The 17929-nt window shown below is 49.8% G+C and overlaps 1 protein-coding gene across 1 annotated transcript in view; it reads right to left on the bottom strand.

Annotated features, from left to right (window-relative positions):
• Positions 1 to 3271, bottom strand: part of LOC125451757 (anion exchange protein 2-like) — a 259376-nt gene extending 256105 nt beyond the window's left edge. The window contains exon 1 of the mRNA XM_059646290.1: positions 3189 to 3271. The gene's annotated coding sequence lies outside the window, so the exon portion shown is untranslated. The remainder of the gene's footprint in view (positions 1 to 3188) is intronic.
• Positions 3272 to 17929: the final 14658 nt, after the last annotated feature.

Genomic DNA, 17929 nt, shown 5'->3' with positions numbered 1-17929 from the left:
TTCAGTTAAGATAAAGTTAGATAGGTACAACAGGAAAACAGAATAAAAGGAAATGTTGACAATGAGATGACGAGTGCAGGGAGGAGGAATCTGTGGAATACAAAGTGGTCCAGATCAATTATACCAATGTTTCTGTGCTCCAAACTCAATAACATTAAGGGTCTAGGCCCGAAACGTCAGCTTTTGTGCTCCTGAGATGCTGCTTGGCCTGCTGTGTTCATCCAGCCTCACATTTTATTATCTTGGAATTCTCCAGCATCTGCAGTTCCCATTATCTCTGATAACATTTACTACAGACTTCCTACAGACAAAGGGCATGGCCATGGGTACCCGCATGGGCCCAAGCTGTGCCTGCCTCTTTGTAGGTTACGTGGAACAGTCCCTCTTCTGCACCTACACAAGCCCCAAACCCCAGCTCTTCCTCCGTTACATTGATGACTGTGTCGGCGCCGCCTCTTGCTCCCCAGAGGAGCTCGAACAGTTCATCCACTTCACCAACACCTTCCATCCCAACCTCAAGTTCACCTGGGCCATCTCCGACACATCCCTCACGTTCCTGGACCTCTCAGTCTCCATCTCAGGTAATCAGTTAGAAACTGATGTCCATTTCAAGCCCACCAACTCCCACAGCTACCTAGAATACACCTCCTCCCTCCCACCCACCCTCCTGCAAAAATTCCATCCCCTATTCCCAATTCTTCTGCCTCCGCCGCATCTGCTCCCAGGACGAGGCATTCCACTCCCGCACATCCCAGATGTCCACGTTCTTCAAGGGCTGCAACTTTCCCCCCAGTGATCGAGAACGCCCTTGACCGCGTCTCCCGCAACACATCCCTCACACCCCACCCCCGCCACAATCGCCCTAAGAGGATCCCCCTCATTCTCACATACCACCCCACCAACCTCCAGATACAACGCATCATCCTCCAACACTTCCGCCATCTACAATCCGACCCCACCACCCAAGACATTTTTCCATCCCCACCCTTGTCTGCTTTCCGGAGAGACCACTCTCTCCGTGACTCCCTTGTTCACTCCACACTCCTTTCCTACCCCACCACACCCAACACCTTCCCCTGCAACCGCAGGAAGTGCTACACTTGCCCCCAGACCTCCTCCCTCACCCCCATCCCAGGCCCCAAGATGACTTTCCATATTAAGCAGATGTTCACCTGAACATCTGCCAATGTGGTATACTGTATCCATTGTACCCGGTGTGGCTTCCTCTACACTGGGGAAACCAAGCAGAGGCTTGGGGACCGCTTTGCAGAACACTTCCGCTTGGTTCGCAATAAACAACTGCACCTCCCAGTTGCGAACCATTTTAACTCCCTCTCCCATTCCTTAGATGACATGTCCATCACGGGCCTCCTGTAGTGCCACAATGATGCCACCTGAACATTGCAGGAACAACAACTCATATTCCACTTGGGAACCCTGCAGCCCAATGGTATCAATGTGGACTTCACAAGCTTCAAAATCTCCCCTTCCCCCACTGCATCCCAAAACCAGCCCAGCTCGTCCCCGCCTCCCTAACCTGTTCTTCCTCTCACCCATCTCCTCCTCCCACCTCAAGCCGCACCTCCATTTCCCGCTAGCTCCTCTTTATGCATTTCCATGTCCAACCTCATCCTTCCTCCTTGACCTGTCCATCCTCCCCGGGCTGACCTACCCCGACCCCAACTCCCCACCTGTACTCTCCTCTCCACCTATCTTCTCCTCTATCCATCTTCGGTCCACCTCCCCCTGTCTCCCTATTTATTTCAGAACACTCTCCCCATCCCCCTCTCTGATGAAGGGTCGAGGCCGAAACATCAGCTTTTGTGCTCCTGAGATGCTGCTTGGCCTGTTGTGTTCATCCAGCTCCACACTTTGTTATCAGTATCATTGCCTGTATGTCAATATCACTAATCAGTTGTTCTTTAACTGGGAGCCAATCTGATTTGATAACATCACCAACCAATGTGCCAGCTACAAATTCAGACCGGATTCTGGATCTGCTAGTTTCTCCCTGACCTATTCTGTACACCCACCACCACACTGAATCTGATGGGACAGGAAACGCTAGCTCCTCTTTATGCATTTCCATGTCCAGTACTTGCTGCGTGGTCACGTTTACCTTCAATGTAACACTGATTACAGCTGACAGTCATTAAGGACTGTAAAGCACTCTAGTACATCCTGCCAAGGAATTAAGCAACAATCACAGCCAGGCCAGGTACACATCAGCTTCATGCCAGCTAGTGCCTACCGAACTTATTAGAAAACCTCCGGTAACACTTCACAGTATACCCCCAACCCAGGGATCCTATTCCTCCACCACCCACCCCACCCCACCCCCAATTCTTCCTCCTTTCTCCTTTCAGGCCCATCCTTCACTCCAGGGATCATCACCGTCCCAGCAATGCACTCTCCGGCATCCTGGGATTATCCCCCCCACCCACATGTCCCACATTACCCTCAACCTCACCCCAGGATCTGCCCCCAGACCCAGGGTCTACATTCACCACCACCACCCGCACCCTCACCCCTAGGATCGAACCCCACTCCCAGGGTCCACATTCACACCCAGGATCTACCCCCACACCCAGGGTCCACTCAGCCCACACCCTCACCCTCACCCCCAGGATCTAACCCCACCCCCAGGGTCCACATTCACACCCAGGATCTACCACCACCCCCAGTGTCCACTCAGCCCCCACCCACACCCTCACCCCTAGGATCTACCCCCACCCCCAGTGTCCACTCAGCCCCCACCCACACCCACACCCTCACCCATGATCTACCCCCACCCCCAGGGTCCACATTCACCCCCAGGATCTACCCCCACCCCCAGGGTCCGCATTCACACCCAGGATCTACCCCCACCCCCAGTGTCCACTCAGCCCACATCCTCACCCCCCACCCCCAGGATCTACCTGCACCCCCAGGGTCCACATTCACTCCCCACCCACACCCATACCCTCACCCCCAGGGTCCGCATTCACACCCAGGATCTACCCCCACCCCCAGTGTCCACTCAGCCCACATCCTCACCCCTCACCCCCAGGATCTACCCCCACCCCCAGGGTCCACATTCATCCCCAGGATCTACCCCCACCCTCAGGGTCCACCCAATGTCTACCCCCACCCTGAGGGTGCACCGTCACGCCCAGGGCCGACACTCCCCTCCCCCCGGGGGCCGGTACCTCTCTCCCTCCTGAACTCTCTCTGTCTCTGTCTCTCCGACCTCCAGCCGCTCCCGCGCTGCGTTCCCGCCCCCGGCCGTGCGCGCGCGCCCACAAACCCCGAGCTCGCTCCCGGCACCCCGTGCGCGGAACCAGCGGGTGGGGGGAGGGGGCGGGTCATGTGACTGGAGCGGGTGTAATGACTGACAGTGCTGACCATGCGCATCATCTACAGACCCACAGCCTGCACTAACTGGGGGGGAGATAATGGCCGCACTGCCCACTCACACAGCATCTGGAATACTGCATCAACTCCAATTTCCTGTCCCTCTGCTCTCACCCTTTTACCTCAATCCCCCCCCACCGTCTCATCACTCCCCACGTTGTCATCCTCGAACCTATGCCTCCACATCCAAAAGATCATCAGCCACCACTTCCACTACATCCAGCAGGATGCTACCAACTAGCAAATCTATTCACACTTCAACTCCCCCCAAACCCTTCCCTCTGGTGTGCCCTGGTCCACTCCTCCACCCCTCTCAATACCCCAACACCCACCTTCCCCTGTAACCACCCGTTTACTGCCCATAAACTTCCTCCCTCCTCAGTATCCAAGGGCCCTAACGCAGCTTCCAGCACTTTACCTGCATTCTGCTTAATCTAGTCTACGGCATTCACTGCTCACAGTGTGACCTCCTCTACGCTGGGGAAACAATGCATACGCTGGGTGACCGCTTCACAGAACACCTACATTCCATCCACAGAAACAACCCCAACTTTCCTGTAGCCCGCCAATTCAACACACCACCATGTCCCCTGGCTAAAATCTCTGAGGCAGGCCTGTTACAGTGAAGCTCAGCACAAGCTGGAGGAACAAACACCCCATTTCCCATTCAATTACCTTACAGCCTTTAGGACTCAACATAGAATTTAATGATTTCATAGTCTGAACACCCTCCTCCATGCTTGTTACCTACTGCCTCCCCACACCACTATGTACTGTTTTGTAAGGGTTGTTCACACCACAGAAACCACATTTTCAACTACTTACACTTCTCAGTGAAATAACTGCACAGAGGCTGGTATCCCATCACCAAGTCACCCTTTATTTATACAGTCATAGAGTAATACAGCATGGAAACAGGCCATTCAGCCCAAACTGGTCCATGCTGACCATGGTGCCCATTCAGCTAGTTCCAGTTGGCCACATTTGGTCCATATCCCTCTAAACCCTTCCTATCCATGTACTATCCAAATGTTTTCTAAATGTTGCTATTGTACCTGCCTCAACTGCTTTCCCTGGCAGCACATTCCATATACTCACCACTCTCTGTGTGAAGAAGTTGCCCATCAGATCCTCCTTAAATCTTTCCCCTCTCACTTTAAACTTATGCCCTTCTAGTTTCCAATTTCTCATCCCCGGGAAAAAGACTATATGCTTTCATCCTATCTACATCTCTCATGATTTTATACACCTCAGGAAGGACACCCCTCATTCTCCTACGTTCCAAGGAATAAAGTCCTATCCTGCACAATCTCTCCCTATAACTCAGGCCTACTAGTCCTGGCAACATCTTCATAAAAATCTCCTTTGCACACTCTCCAGTTTAACTATGTCTTTCCCATTACAGGGTGACCCAGAACTGTACACAATACTCCAAGTGCAGCTTCAACAATGACTTATACAACTGTAATACAACATCCCAACTCCTATACTCAATGCCTCATCCAATGAAGGCCAGCATGCTAAATGCTGCCTTCACCACCCTGTCTACCTGTGATGCTGCTTTCATCGAACACAGTCCCTCTGTTCCACAACACTCCTCAGGACCTTACCATTCACTGTATAAATCCTGCCTTGGTTTGACTTTCCAAAGTACAACACTTCACACTTATCTGTATTGAATTGCATTTGCCTATCCTCAGCCCACTTCCCCATCTGACCAAGATCCCTCCGAATTTATGATAACCTTTCTCACCGTCAGTGATATCTTCTAACTTTGTATTGTCCACAAACTTACTAATCATACCTTGTACATTCACATTCAGATTATTTATGTCAAAACAAATAACAAAGGTCCCAGCACTGGCCCCTGTGGCACACCTCTAGTCACAGGCCTCCAGCCTGAGAAACAACCTCCATCTCCCTCTGCTTCAAAGCATCAAGCCAATTTTGAGGCCAATTAATTAGCTCTCCCTGGGTCCCATGCAACCGAACCTTCATGATCAGCCTGCCATGTGTTATCTTGTCAAAGGCCTTACAAAAGTCCATATAGACAACAATGGCTGCCCTACCCTCATCTATTCCCTTGGTTGCCTCTTTGAAAAGCTCTAAAAGATTTATCAGACATGACTATCCCGAATCAAACCTTGACTTTCCAAATGTTGGTTGATCCCATCCCTCATTATCCTCCCTAGTAACGTGCCTACCGCTAACTACAGACTCACTGGCCTGAAGTTCTCTGGCTTGTCTTTGCTACCTTTCTCAAACAGTGGAATGACATTAACCACTCTTAAGTCTTCCAGAACTTCACTACTGTCTAAAGATGAAGCAAAAATCTCTGCAACAGCCTTTGCAATTTCTTCCCTAGCCTCCCTCATCATCCAAGATGGACTTGATCAGGCCCACCTTAATGTGATCTAAGGCTACAGACACCTCCTTTCTGGTAATGTGTGTGCGGTCCAGAACATCCCCACTTGTTTCCCTTATTTACTTAACATCAATGATTCTCTCCACAGTAAACAATGAGCAGAAATATTGATTAAAAATACCGCCCAACTTCTGTGGCTCCATATATAGATGTCCATACTCATCTTTAAGACACTCCTGCAGTGCCCGCTCCCTCAGCACTGACCATCCGACAGTGCAGCGCTCCCTCAGCACTGACCCTCCGACAGTGCGGCGCTCCCTCAGCACTGACCCTCCGACAGTGCCCGCTCTCTCAGCACTGACCCTCCGACAGTGCGACGATCCCTCAGCGCTGACCCTCTGACAGTGCCCACTCCCTCAGCACTGAACCTCCGACAGTGCAGCGGTCCCTCAGCACTGACCCTACGACAGTGCAGCGCTCCCTCGGCACTGACCCTCCGACAGTGCGGCGCTCCCTCAGCACTGACCCTCCGACAGTGCCCGCTCTCTCAGCACTGACCCTCCGACAGTGCGACGATCCCTCAGCGCTGACCCTCTGACAGTGCCCACTCCCTCAGCACTGACCCTCCGACAGTGCCTGCTCCCTCAGCACTGACCCTCCGACAGTGCGGCGCTCCCTCAGCACTGACCCTCCGACAGTGCGGCGCTCCCTCAGCACTGACCCTACGACAGTGCAGCGCTCCCTCAGCACTGACCCTCCGGCAGTGCCCACTCCCTCAGCACTGACCCTCCAACAGTGCCCGCTCTCCTAGCACTGACCGTCCGACAGTGTGGCGCTCCCTCAGCACTGACCCTCCGACAGTGCCCTCTCCCTCAGCACTGACTCACCGACAGTGCCCACTCCCTCAGCACTGACCCTCCGACAGTGCCCACTCCCTCAGCACTGACCCTCCGACAGTGCCCACTCCCTCAGCACTGACCCTCCGACAGTGCCTGCTCCCTCAGCACTGACCCTCCGACAGTGCCTGCTCCCTCAGCACTGACCCTCCGACAGTGCCCACTCCCTCAGCACTGACCCTCCGACAGTGCCCACGCCCTCAGCACTGACCCTCCGACAGTGCCTGCTCCTTCAGCACTGACCCTCTGACAGTGCGGTGCTCCTTCAGCACTGACCCTCCCTCTTAGGCCTCAATTCTACACAGTCCTTATGGAGTAGACTCTGCCTCACTTCCTGCCTCACTATCTCCTGCTCCAGTAGGAAGTTAATGTTTCAGCCTGAACACAATCAATTCCTGCTCCGAGTGATAGCATCAGCTGATTAACCCAGAGTTTGGCTGAGAATGAGATCTGAGACAACTTATCTCTATTAACACTAACACATCACAATAAAAACATTTATACTTTTATTACCCTTGATAAGAGCTCCAGCTGCACTTGGGAATAAGGCATCAAATGCTCAGCAGATGCGTTGAAACAAGATTTCTTAGAACAGTGCTCTGGAGCTGACCAGAAAATAGTTTATTCCATATTCGCTCTTGTGCAATGAGTGAGGATTAATTAATTATCTCATAGTGAAAGAGCCTCTAGGTAGCTGCAACCATAATACAATTGATTTTACTTTCAGTTTTAGGGACAGCAGTGTGAGCAAAAAGGGCCAATCACAAGGGCATGAAAGCAAAGCTTAGCTACAGTCAACAGGAAAATGGGCTACAGCTGGGTTAACGCAGGCACAGAGGGGAATTTTTTTTGAATACACAGAATACATACAGTCAAAACAGAAGAAAATACAATACCCTTTATTGTCACATGTAGTCCACAGGGAAAGGCCTTTACAATGTCTGCCCCTTATGGTGCTACCTCAGGGCCAAGTACCGAGGTGTAAATGTTGGATACAAAAGAACAATAAAATGTAGTCGCATTACGTTACAAAGTTTAAAAAAAATTTAGAAGTAAAGCATTGTAAAAGGATTGACGTTACGGTCAGGTAAAAAAATATTTCACATAAATATTGCATTGCAGCTCACCCCGGACTGACCACCACACCACACCCCGGACTGACCACCCACACCACACCCTGGACTGACCACCACACCACACCCCAGTCTGACCACCACACCACACCCCAGTCTGACCGCCCACACCACACCCCAGACTGACCGCCCACACCACACCCCGAACTGACCGCCCACACCACACCCCGGACTGACCCCTTCACCACACCCCAGTCTGACCGCCCACTCCACACCCCAGACTGACCACCACACCACACCCCAGTCTGACCGCCCACACCACACCCCGGGCTGACCACCCACACCACACCCCAGTCTGACCGCCCACACCACACCCTGAGTCAGCAGAAGGGTCCTGACATGAAATGTCAACTTTCCTGCTCCTCTGATACTGCCTGGCCTGCTGTGATCCTCCAGCTCCATACTGTGTTATCTCTGACTCCAGCACCTGCAGTTCTTACTGTCTCCAACCTCGTCAATCTTTCCTCATCTGTTTGCCTGCTGAACCTTCTGGTCACCACAACCTGATATAAGTTTATAATATTGAGGCATGGATAGAGTGGAAAGTATGAGGCTTTTTCCCAGGTCGGGTGCAGTGGGGGGTCAATTACTAGGGGACACAGGGTTCAAGGTGCAAGGGGGAAGTTAAAAAGAGATGTGCGAGGCATGTTTTCCCACAAAGGATGGTGAGTATCTGGGACGCTTTGCCAGAGGAAGTGGTGGGAACAAACACCTGGACAAATACATGAATAGGAGGGGAATAGAGGGATATGATCCTGTAAGCGAAGACAGTTTTAGTATGAAAGGGCAAAATGTGCCAGCACAGGCTTGGGGTGCTGAAGGACCTGCTCCTGTGCTGTATCGCTCTTTGCTTTCCCATGGGCTGCATTGGGCTTGCAGCCCACACCTGCCGCTGCTCCTAGATTCGCCTCCAGGGCTAAGGGGGAGAGAAAAAGAAAAAGCGAGAAGAAAGAAAATGAATAAGAGCCGGCAGGAGGGTCTTATTCTGCTGCTGTTTTGAGAAAAAGTCTAAGGTGAGCACCTACCAATCACAGTCAACAAGAAATATAAAAGAAAGAAGAAAAAACATATAATTCTGCAAAGAGAGTTAACTAGAGCCATAGTATCATATAGCAGCGAAGTAGACCCTTCAGTTCAACTTGTCCATGCTGACCAAGTTTCCCAAACTAAATCAGCACCATTTGCCTGTATTTGGCCCATATCCCTCTAAACCTTTCCTCGCCAAATGTCTTTTAAATTTAGTGACTATACCCGCATCAACACTTCTTCTGGCAGTTTGTTCCACACACACGCACCACCCTCTGTGTGAAAATGTTTCCCCTCAAGCTCCTTCTAAATCTTTTCCCTCTCACCTTAAAATTGCACCCTCTAGTTTTGAACTAGACTTTTGCTATTCACCTTATCTAAGCCCCTCATGATTTTATACACCCCTATAATATCACCTCAAATTCATAAATTTCAGTGAAAAATGTCCCAGCCTATCTAGCAGCTTTGATGAAGCACCATCTAGACCCGAAATGTTTGCTCGCTATGTCTCTACAGATGCTGCCTGACCCACTATGAGTTTGAGAGACAATGGGAACTGCAGATGCTGGAGATTCCAAGATAATAAAATGTGAGGCTGGACGAACACAGCAGGCCAAGCAGCATCATTCCTAGCTGAACTCGTCCTCACACTCAACAACTTCTCTTTTGACTCCTCCCACTTCCTACAGACTAAGGGGGTGGCCATGGGCACCCGCATGGGCCCCAGCTATGCCTGCCTCTTTGTAGGTTACGTGGAACAGTCCCTCTTCCGCACCTACACAGGCCCCAAACCCCACCTCTTCCTCCGGTACATTGATGACTGTATCGGCGCCGCCTCTTGCTCCCCAGAGGAGCTCGAACAGTTCATCCACTTCACCAACACCTTCCACCCCAACCTTCAGTTCACCTGGGCCATCTCCAGCACATCCCTCACCTTCCTGGACCTCTCAGTCTCCATCTCAGGCAACCAGCTTGTAACTGATGTCCATTTCAAGCCCACCGACTCCCACAGCTACCTAGAATACACCTCCTCCCACCCACCCTCCTGCAAAAATTCCATCCCCTATTCCCAATTCCTCCGCCTCCGCCGCATCTGCTCCCACGACAAGACATTCCACTCCCGCACATCCCAGATGTCCAAGTTCTTTAAGGACCGCAACTTTCCCCCCACGGTGATCGAGAACGCCCTTGACCGCGTCTCCCGCATTTCCCGCGACACATCCCTCACACCCCGCCCCCGCCACAACCGCCCCAAGAGGATCCCCCTCGTTCTCACACACCACCCTACCAACCTCCGGATACAGCGCATTATCCTCCGACACTTCCGCCATTTACAATCCGACCCCACCACCCAAGACATTTTTCCATCCCCTCCCCTGTCTGCTTTCCGGAGAGACCACTCTCTCCGTGACTCCCTTGTTCGCTCCACACTGCCCTCCAACCCCACCACACCCGGCACCTTCCCCTGCAACCGCAGGAAATGCTACACTTGTCCCCACACCTCCTCCCTCACCCCCATCCCAGGCCCCAAGATGACATTCCACATCAAGCAGAGGTTCACCTGCACATCTGCCAATGTGGTATACTGCATCCACTGTACCCGGTGCGGCTTCCTCTACATTGGGGAAACCAAGCGGAGGCTTGGGGACCGCTTTGCAGAACACCTCCGCTCAGCTCGCAAAAAACAACTGCACCTCCCAGTCGCAAACCATTTCCACTCCCCCTCCCATTCTCTTGATGACATGTCCATCATGGGCCTCCTGCACTGCCACAATGATGCCACCCGAAGGTTGCAGGAACAGCAACTCATATTCCGCCTGGGAACCCTGCAGCCATATGGTATCAATGTGGACTTCACCAGTTTCAAAATCTCCCCTTCCCCTACTGCATCCCTCAACCAGCCCAGTTCGTCCCCTCCCCCCACTGCACCACACAACCAGCCCAGCTCTTCCCCCCCACCCACTGCATCCCAAAACCAGTCCAACCTGTCTCTGCCTCCCTAACCGGTTCTTCCTCTCACCCATCCCTTCCTCCCACCCCAAGCCACACCCCCCGCTACCTACTAACCTCATCCCACCTCCTTGACCTGTCCGTCTTCCCTGGACTGACCTATCCCTTCCCTACCTCCCCACCTACACTCTCTCCACCTATCTTCTTTACTCTCCATCTTCGGTCCGCCTCCCCCTCCCTCCCTATTTATTCCAGTTCCCTCCCCCCATCCCCCTCTCTGATGAAGGGTCTAGGCCCGAAACGTCAGCTTTTGTGCTCCTGAGATGCTGCTTGGCCTGCTGTGTTCGTCCAGCCTCACATTTTATTACCACTATGAGTTTGAGCATTTTTTGTTTTCAGCACAGATTCCAGCATCTGCAGTTATTTACCCGAGCTTATCCAGCCTCTCCCTATAACTCACACCGTCCAGTCCCCTTTGACATGCTTGTAAATCTTTGCTGGACCCTCTGCAATTTAATAATATCCTCCCCTTAGCAGGGTGACCAGAGTGGTACACAGCACTCCAGAAGTGGCCTCACTCATGTCCTGTACAACCACAACAAGATGTCCTGACTCTGACACTCAATGGTCTGAGCAATAAAGGCAACTGAGCTAAATACCTTCTTAACCACCCTGTCAACCTGTAACGTGATTTTCAACGAACCATGTACCTGAACCCCAAGGTATCTCTGTTCCACAACACTACTCAGGAGCCTTCCACTAACTGCGTAACTCCTGCCCTTGTTGCCTTACCAAAATGCAGTACCCAGCATTCATCTAAATTAAACCCCACTTGCCAGTCCTTGGTCCATTGGCCTGATTGATCAAGATCCATACCACCAATTTTCATGTCGTCCACAAATGTACTAACTATGGTTCCTACATTCTCATCAAAATCATTTAGATAAATGACAAACAACGTTAGACCCAGCACTGATCCTTGCGGTACACTGCTAGTCATAGGCCTGAAAAACAACCCTCTACCAACACACTCTGTCTCCTACCATCAAGCGAATTTTGTAACCAAGTGGCAAGCTCTTCTTGAGTCCCAAGAGATGTAACTTTACTAAGCAGTCTAACACGTGGAACCTTGTCAATATATGAACAATTAAAAAATAATAAACATAAATAAACAGGGAAAGATTAGAGAATACTAACTGGAAATACTAAAACATATCTTTAGACGTTCCAGAAATATTCTTAAAAGAAATTAACAAACCGAGCACTGTTCCTATAGAAACTAAGTCTGGAAAATTATGGCCATAAGACCATAAGACATAGGAATGGAACTAGGCCATTCAGCCCATCAAGTCTGCTCAGCCATTCAATCATAACGATATATTTCTTAAGCTCATTCTCCTGCCTTCTCCCTGTAACCTTCAATCCCATTACAAATCAAGAACCTATCAGAAACATAAACAAAATGTGTTTTAAAGAGAGGTCACTGGACCCAAATTGTTAGGTCTACTTTCTCTCCACAACTACTGCCAGATCTCCTGAGTTTTTCCAGCAATTTCTTTTTGTGTTTCTTATTTACAGCCTGAACAGTTCTTTTTCTTTGTTAGCGAAGAAACTATCTATCTCTGGCTTAAATACACTCAATGACTTGGCCTCCACAGCCCTCTGCAGCAACGTGTTCCACAGGTTCACTTGCCTCTGAAAGAAAATAAAGAATTAGCTGATGAATTGGCCAGATATTTTCCTTTACTTTTCACTGTAGATGATACAAGAAACATGACAGATCGTCTATAAATCAGGAAATGGAGGGGAATTAGGAATTCAGTAAAATTACAATCGCTAGGAAAATGGTACTCAATAAATTGTCCAAGCTGTGGACTGGCAATGCCCTGTTCTGATGGACATCATCCCGGGTTCTTCAAAAAAAGGTGCGTGTGAGATCGTCTGTGCATTAATTTTAATTTTCACAAACATCCCTCATTTAAGGGCAGTCTGATCTGATTGGAAAATACTGCATGTAACTTCTTTATTCATAAAAGAAGGGAGACAGAAAGCAAGTGCTACGACCCACTTAAATAGCTTGATGTGATTCATGCTGCGGCATTCCTGGAGTCATACCAAACTTTGAAGTCTTTTCCTAAAGTACGCACAGTACCTTCAGATGAAAATTGATAAACACACAAACTAGGTTTCTGTACTGAACAAGAATTATTTATTATGATTAAACTATAGCTACAAATAAACAAATATAAACCATTGGCATATAACACTACGAACTAAAACACCAGTCCCCTTGCACACACACGCACACACACAAGTGCACACAGAGAAAATAAATTATTGACAAAGGTTGAAAAAAAAACTGGAAAGCGAGTTTAGTCTTTGCCTCCCTATTCCAACATTGACATGAGCATTCTTCCCCTTGGTGCTCAGTTGCATTTCTCTGGAGGGTTCTACTCACTTGTCCGAGTCCAGAGTGACTGATGTAATTGGTGAGTTGAGGAGGTGGAGAGGTAGGGATAAGGTGAATAGCACAGGTCTTTTCCCTACGGTGCGGGGAGTTCAAAACTAGATGGTATAATTTTATGGTGAGAGGGGAAAAGACATAAAAGGGACCTGAGGAACCATAGGTTCACACAGAGGGTGGTGCATGTATGGAATGAACGCCCAGAAGAAACAGTCATAGCTCACAGCAACTACATGAGGAAAAGAAATTGGTTTTCTTCAAGTTTAAACTCAGTTTTTAACTCCAGAAAATTGGAAAATTCTGGTCTAGAAGAAAATCTGCATTCTTCTTCCCACCTCTCTCTCTCTCTCTCTCTGTTTCTATAACTTGTTTCCAGTTCTAAGCTGTTCGGGCACCCAAGAACCAATCACACAGTTGATGCTCAGCAAAAGGTCTCTGTCATTGATCACTGTCACTATTCCACAAACCACACAAGTTCTTGTTGCCAGCAAGATCAGCATCAGTATACGTGCTCGGCTCCAAACAGTCTGCAGTCTGAACGTCAATTACTGCTTGTTCAAACTGTTGTTCACAATGCCTACCATGGTGATCAGCTAACTCACTCCAAAACAGCAACTACTCTTTCAACACCATTCATGACCTCATCACCTCAGGGGACCTCCCACCCCACAGCCTCCAACCTCATTGTTCTCCAACCCTGCACGGCCCGTTTCTATCTCCTTCCCAAAATCCACAAACCAGCCTCACATTTTATACTCTTTCACTCAGTGGCTTTTGAAACAGAATTGCAGAATTATTACAGTACAGGAGGCCAATTCAGCCTATCATACTGGCACCACCCTATTATCCAGTGCTAATCTCCTGCCTTTTCCCCAGATCCATCGTCTCAGCCTGCTCCTGCCCCACCGAACTCATCTCCACCTATCTGGACTCCATTTTCTCCCCTTTGGTCCAGGAACTCCCCACCTACGTCCGTGACACCACCCACGCCCTCCACCTCCTCCAGGACTTCCAATTCCCTGGCCCCCAACACCTCATTTTCACCATGGACGTCCAGTCCCTATACACCTGCATTCCGCATGCAGATGGCATCAAGGCCCTCCGCTTCTTCCTGTCCCGCAGGCCCGACCAGCCCCCCTCCACCAACACCCTCATCCGGCTAGCCGAACTCGTCCTCACCCTCAACAACTTCTCTTTTGACTCCTCCCACTTCCTACAGACTAAGGGGGTGGCCATGGGCACCCGCATGGGCCCCAGCTATGCCTGCCTCTTTGTAGGTTACGTGGAACAGTCCCTCTTCTGCACCTACACAGGCCCCAAACCCCACCTCTTCCTCCAGTACATTGATGACTGTATCGGCGCCGCCTCTTGCTCCCCAGAGAAGCTCGAACACTTCATCCACTTCACCAACGCCTTCCACCCCAACCTTCAGTTCACCTGGGCCATCTCCAGCACATCCATCACCTTCCTGGACCTCTCAGTCTCCATCTCAGGCAACCAGCTTGTAACTGATGTCCATTTCAAGCCCACCGACTCCCACAGCTACCTAGAATACACCTCCTCCCACCCACCCTCCTGCAAAAATTCCATCCCCTATTCCCAATTCCTCCACCTCCGCCGCATCTGCTCCCACGATAAGACATTCCACTCCCGCACATCCCAGATGTCCAAGTTCTTCAATGACCGCAACTTTCCCCCCACAGTGATCGTGAACGCCCTTGACCGCGTCTCCTGCATTTCCCGCAACACATCCCTCACACCCCACCCCCGCCACAACCACCCAAAGAGGATCCCCCTCGTTCTCACACACCACCCCACCAACCTCCAGATACAACGCATCATCCTCCGACACTTCCGCCATCTACAATCCGACCCCACCACCCAAGACATTTTTCCATCCCCATCCCTGTCTGCTTTCCGGAGAGACCACTCTCTCCGTGACTCCCTTGTTTGCTCCACACTGCCCTCCAATCCCACCACACCCGGCACCTTCCCCTGCAACCGCAGGAAGTGCTACACTTGCCCCCACACCTCCTCCCTCACTCCTATCCCAGGCCCCAAGATGACATTCCACATTAAGCAGAGGTTCACCTGCACATCTGCCAATGTGGTATACTGCATCCACTGTACCCGGTGTGGCTTCCTCTACATTGGGGAAACCAAGCGGAGGCTTGGAGATCGCTTTGCAGAACACTTCCGCTCAGTTCGCAACAAACAACTGCACCTCCCAGTCGCAAACCATTTCCACTCCCCCTCCCATTCTTTAGATGACATGTCCATCCTGGGCCTCCTGCAGTGCCACAATGATGCCACCCGTAGGTTGCAGGAACAGCAACTCATATTCCGCCTGGGAACCCTGCAGCCCAATGGTATCAATGTGGACTTCACCAGTTTCAAAATCTCCCCTTCCCCAACTGCATCCCTAAACCAGCTCAGTTCATCCCCTCCCCCCACTGCCCCACACAACCAGCCCAGCTCTTCCCCTCCGCCCACTGCATCCCAAAACCAGCCCAACCTGTCTCTGCCTCCCTAATCTGTTCTTCCTCTTACCCATCCCTTCCTCCCACCCCAAGCCGCACCCCCATCTACCTACTAACCTCATCCCACCTCCTTGACCTGTCCGTCTTCCCTGGACTGACCTATCCCCTTCCTACCTCCCCACCTATACTCTCTCCACCTATCATCTTTTCTCTCCATCTTCGGTCCGCCTCCCCCTCTCTCCCTATTTATTCCAGAACCCTCACCCCATCCCCCTCTCTGATGAAGGGTCTAGGCCCGAAACATCAGCTTTTGTGCTCCTGAGATGCTGCTTGGCCTGCTGTGTTCATCCAGCCTCACATTTTATACTCTTTCACACAGTGGCTTTTGAAACAGAATTGCAGAATTATTACAGTACAGGAGGCCAATTCAGCCTATCATACTGGCACCACCTTATTATCCAGTGCTAATCTCATGCCTTTTCCCCAGACCTCTGCGTGCAATAGCTATCCAGAAAAAAAACACACTCAATGCCCTCAACTGAGCCTGCCTCCACTACATTTCCAGGCGGTGCATTCCAGACCTTAACTACTCACTGAGTGAACAGGTATTTTTTTCACATCACTATTGCTTCATTTGCACATCACTTTAAACAAGTGCTCTGTCATTCTTGTTTCTTTTACGGTCAGAAGTAGCTTCTCCCAATGGGTGACCCAGTGGCTCAGTGATCAGAATAGGAAAAAAAAGCAATTTATTGTCATGGGTACTTTTCCAAAAAAAATTGTAAAACATTTTATAAGCTGCCACACCACTCACAGCTGCCTCACAGCGTCAGGGATTCGGGGCTTGATTCCAGCCTCAGAGGAATGTCTGCACGGCTTTCCCCTTACGCTCCGGTATCCTTCTACAGTCCAAATATGTGCAGTTTAGGTGGATTGGCTGTGGTAAATTGCCCATGGTGTGCTGGCTAGGTGGGTTAGCCATGGGAAATGCAGAGTTACAAGCATCGGGTGGATTGGGGATCGGATGCTCTTCAGCGAGTTGGTGTGGACCTGATGAGCTGAATGGTCTGCTACCGCTCTGTAAGGATTTTCTGATTCTTTGTACTTTGTCTAGTCCACTCATGATTTTGAAAACCTCTCTCCAGTTTCCTCTCAGGCTTAATTGCCAATGAAAACAGTCTCAATTTCTTCAACCTATCCTCTTAACTGAAGCTTCTCATCCCCGAAATCATTCTAGTAAATCATTTCTGCACACTCTCCACGCATTCACATCTTTCCTATAATGTGGCATCCAGAACTGTACGCTATACTCCAGCTGAGGTCTAACAAAGGTCTTATCCAAGTTAAACATGGATAAGACCATGTTATCACAGGGAAAATATTAGGAGATGTTATTATAAAAGTAATGGCAGGACATTTGGATAAGTTCAAGATAATCAGGCAGAGTCATCATGGTTTGTAATTCTTTGAAGTAACATGCTAACAAATCAACACTGTTCTCTCACATACGATAAACATTCGCCTGACAAACGCAAGTTGCAAAGCTGCGATAAGATATATCATTCTACAGAATAGGTAGGGGAATGAATTGTGAAACAGGCCAAAATATGACAGGTTATGAGTGGGCAAAATCTGGTAAATCGAGTGCAATATTGGAAAGTGTGTAATTGTCCATTTTGGCAGGAAGAATGAAGAAGAAGCATTTTATCTAAATGACTAGAGAACGTGCGAGCTCTGATATGCAAAAGGATCAGATGTCCTAAAGCATGGATTACAAGTACATCAAGTAATTAGGAAAATTAAAGAATGTGATAATTTACTGTTATAGAATTGAGTATAAGAGTAGGGAGGTTATGGTTCAGGACTGTGAACAGCAATAGATCCCTCACCTGTAGGAACAATATACTGGGATTGGTGGCAGTCCAGATAAAGTTCACTAGGTTGATCCCAAGAATGGAGGGACTATGTTATGGGGAGAGGTTGAGTAGATTGAGCCTGTACTCATTGGAGTTCAGAAGAATGAAAGATGCAAGATTTTTAGGGGACTTGACATGGTAGAGGTGAAAAGGTTGTTTTTCACTTGTGGGAGAGTCTAGCATCAAAGGTCATCATCTCAAAAGAAGGGTCACCCATTTGAGGCAGAGACTTCTTCTCTCAGAGGGTAGTGAATCCTTGGAATTCTTCACTGCAGAGGCCTGTTGAGACTGAGTCATAAACTGAAC

Source organism: Stegostoma tigrinum, chromosome 5 (assembly GCF_030684315.1).
Source record: "Stegostoma tigrinum isolate sSteTig4 chromosome 5, sSteTig4.hap1, whole genome shotgun sequence".
NCBI classification, from domain to species: Eukaryota; Metazoa; Chordata; class Chondrichthyes; order Orectolobiformes; family Stegostomatidae; genus Stegostoma; species Stegostoma tigrinum.
This window is presented reverse-complemented; position numbering and strand designations above follow the sequence as displayed.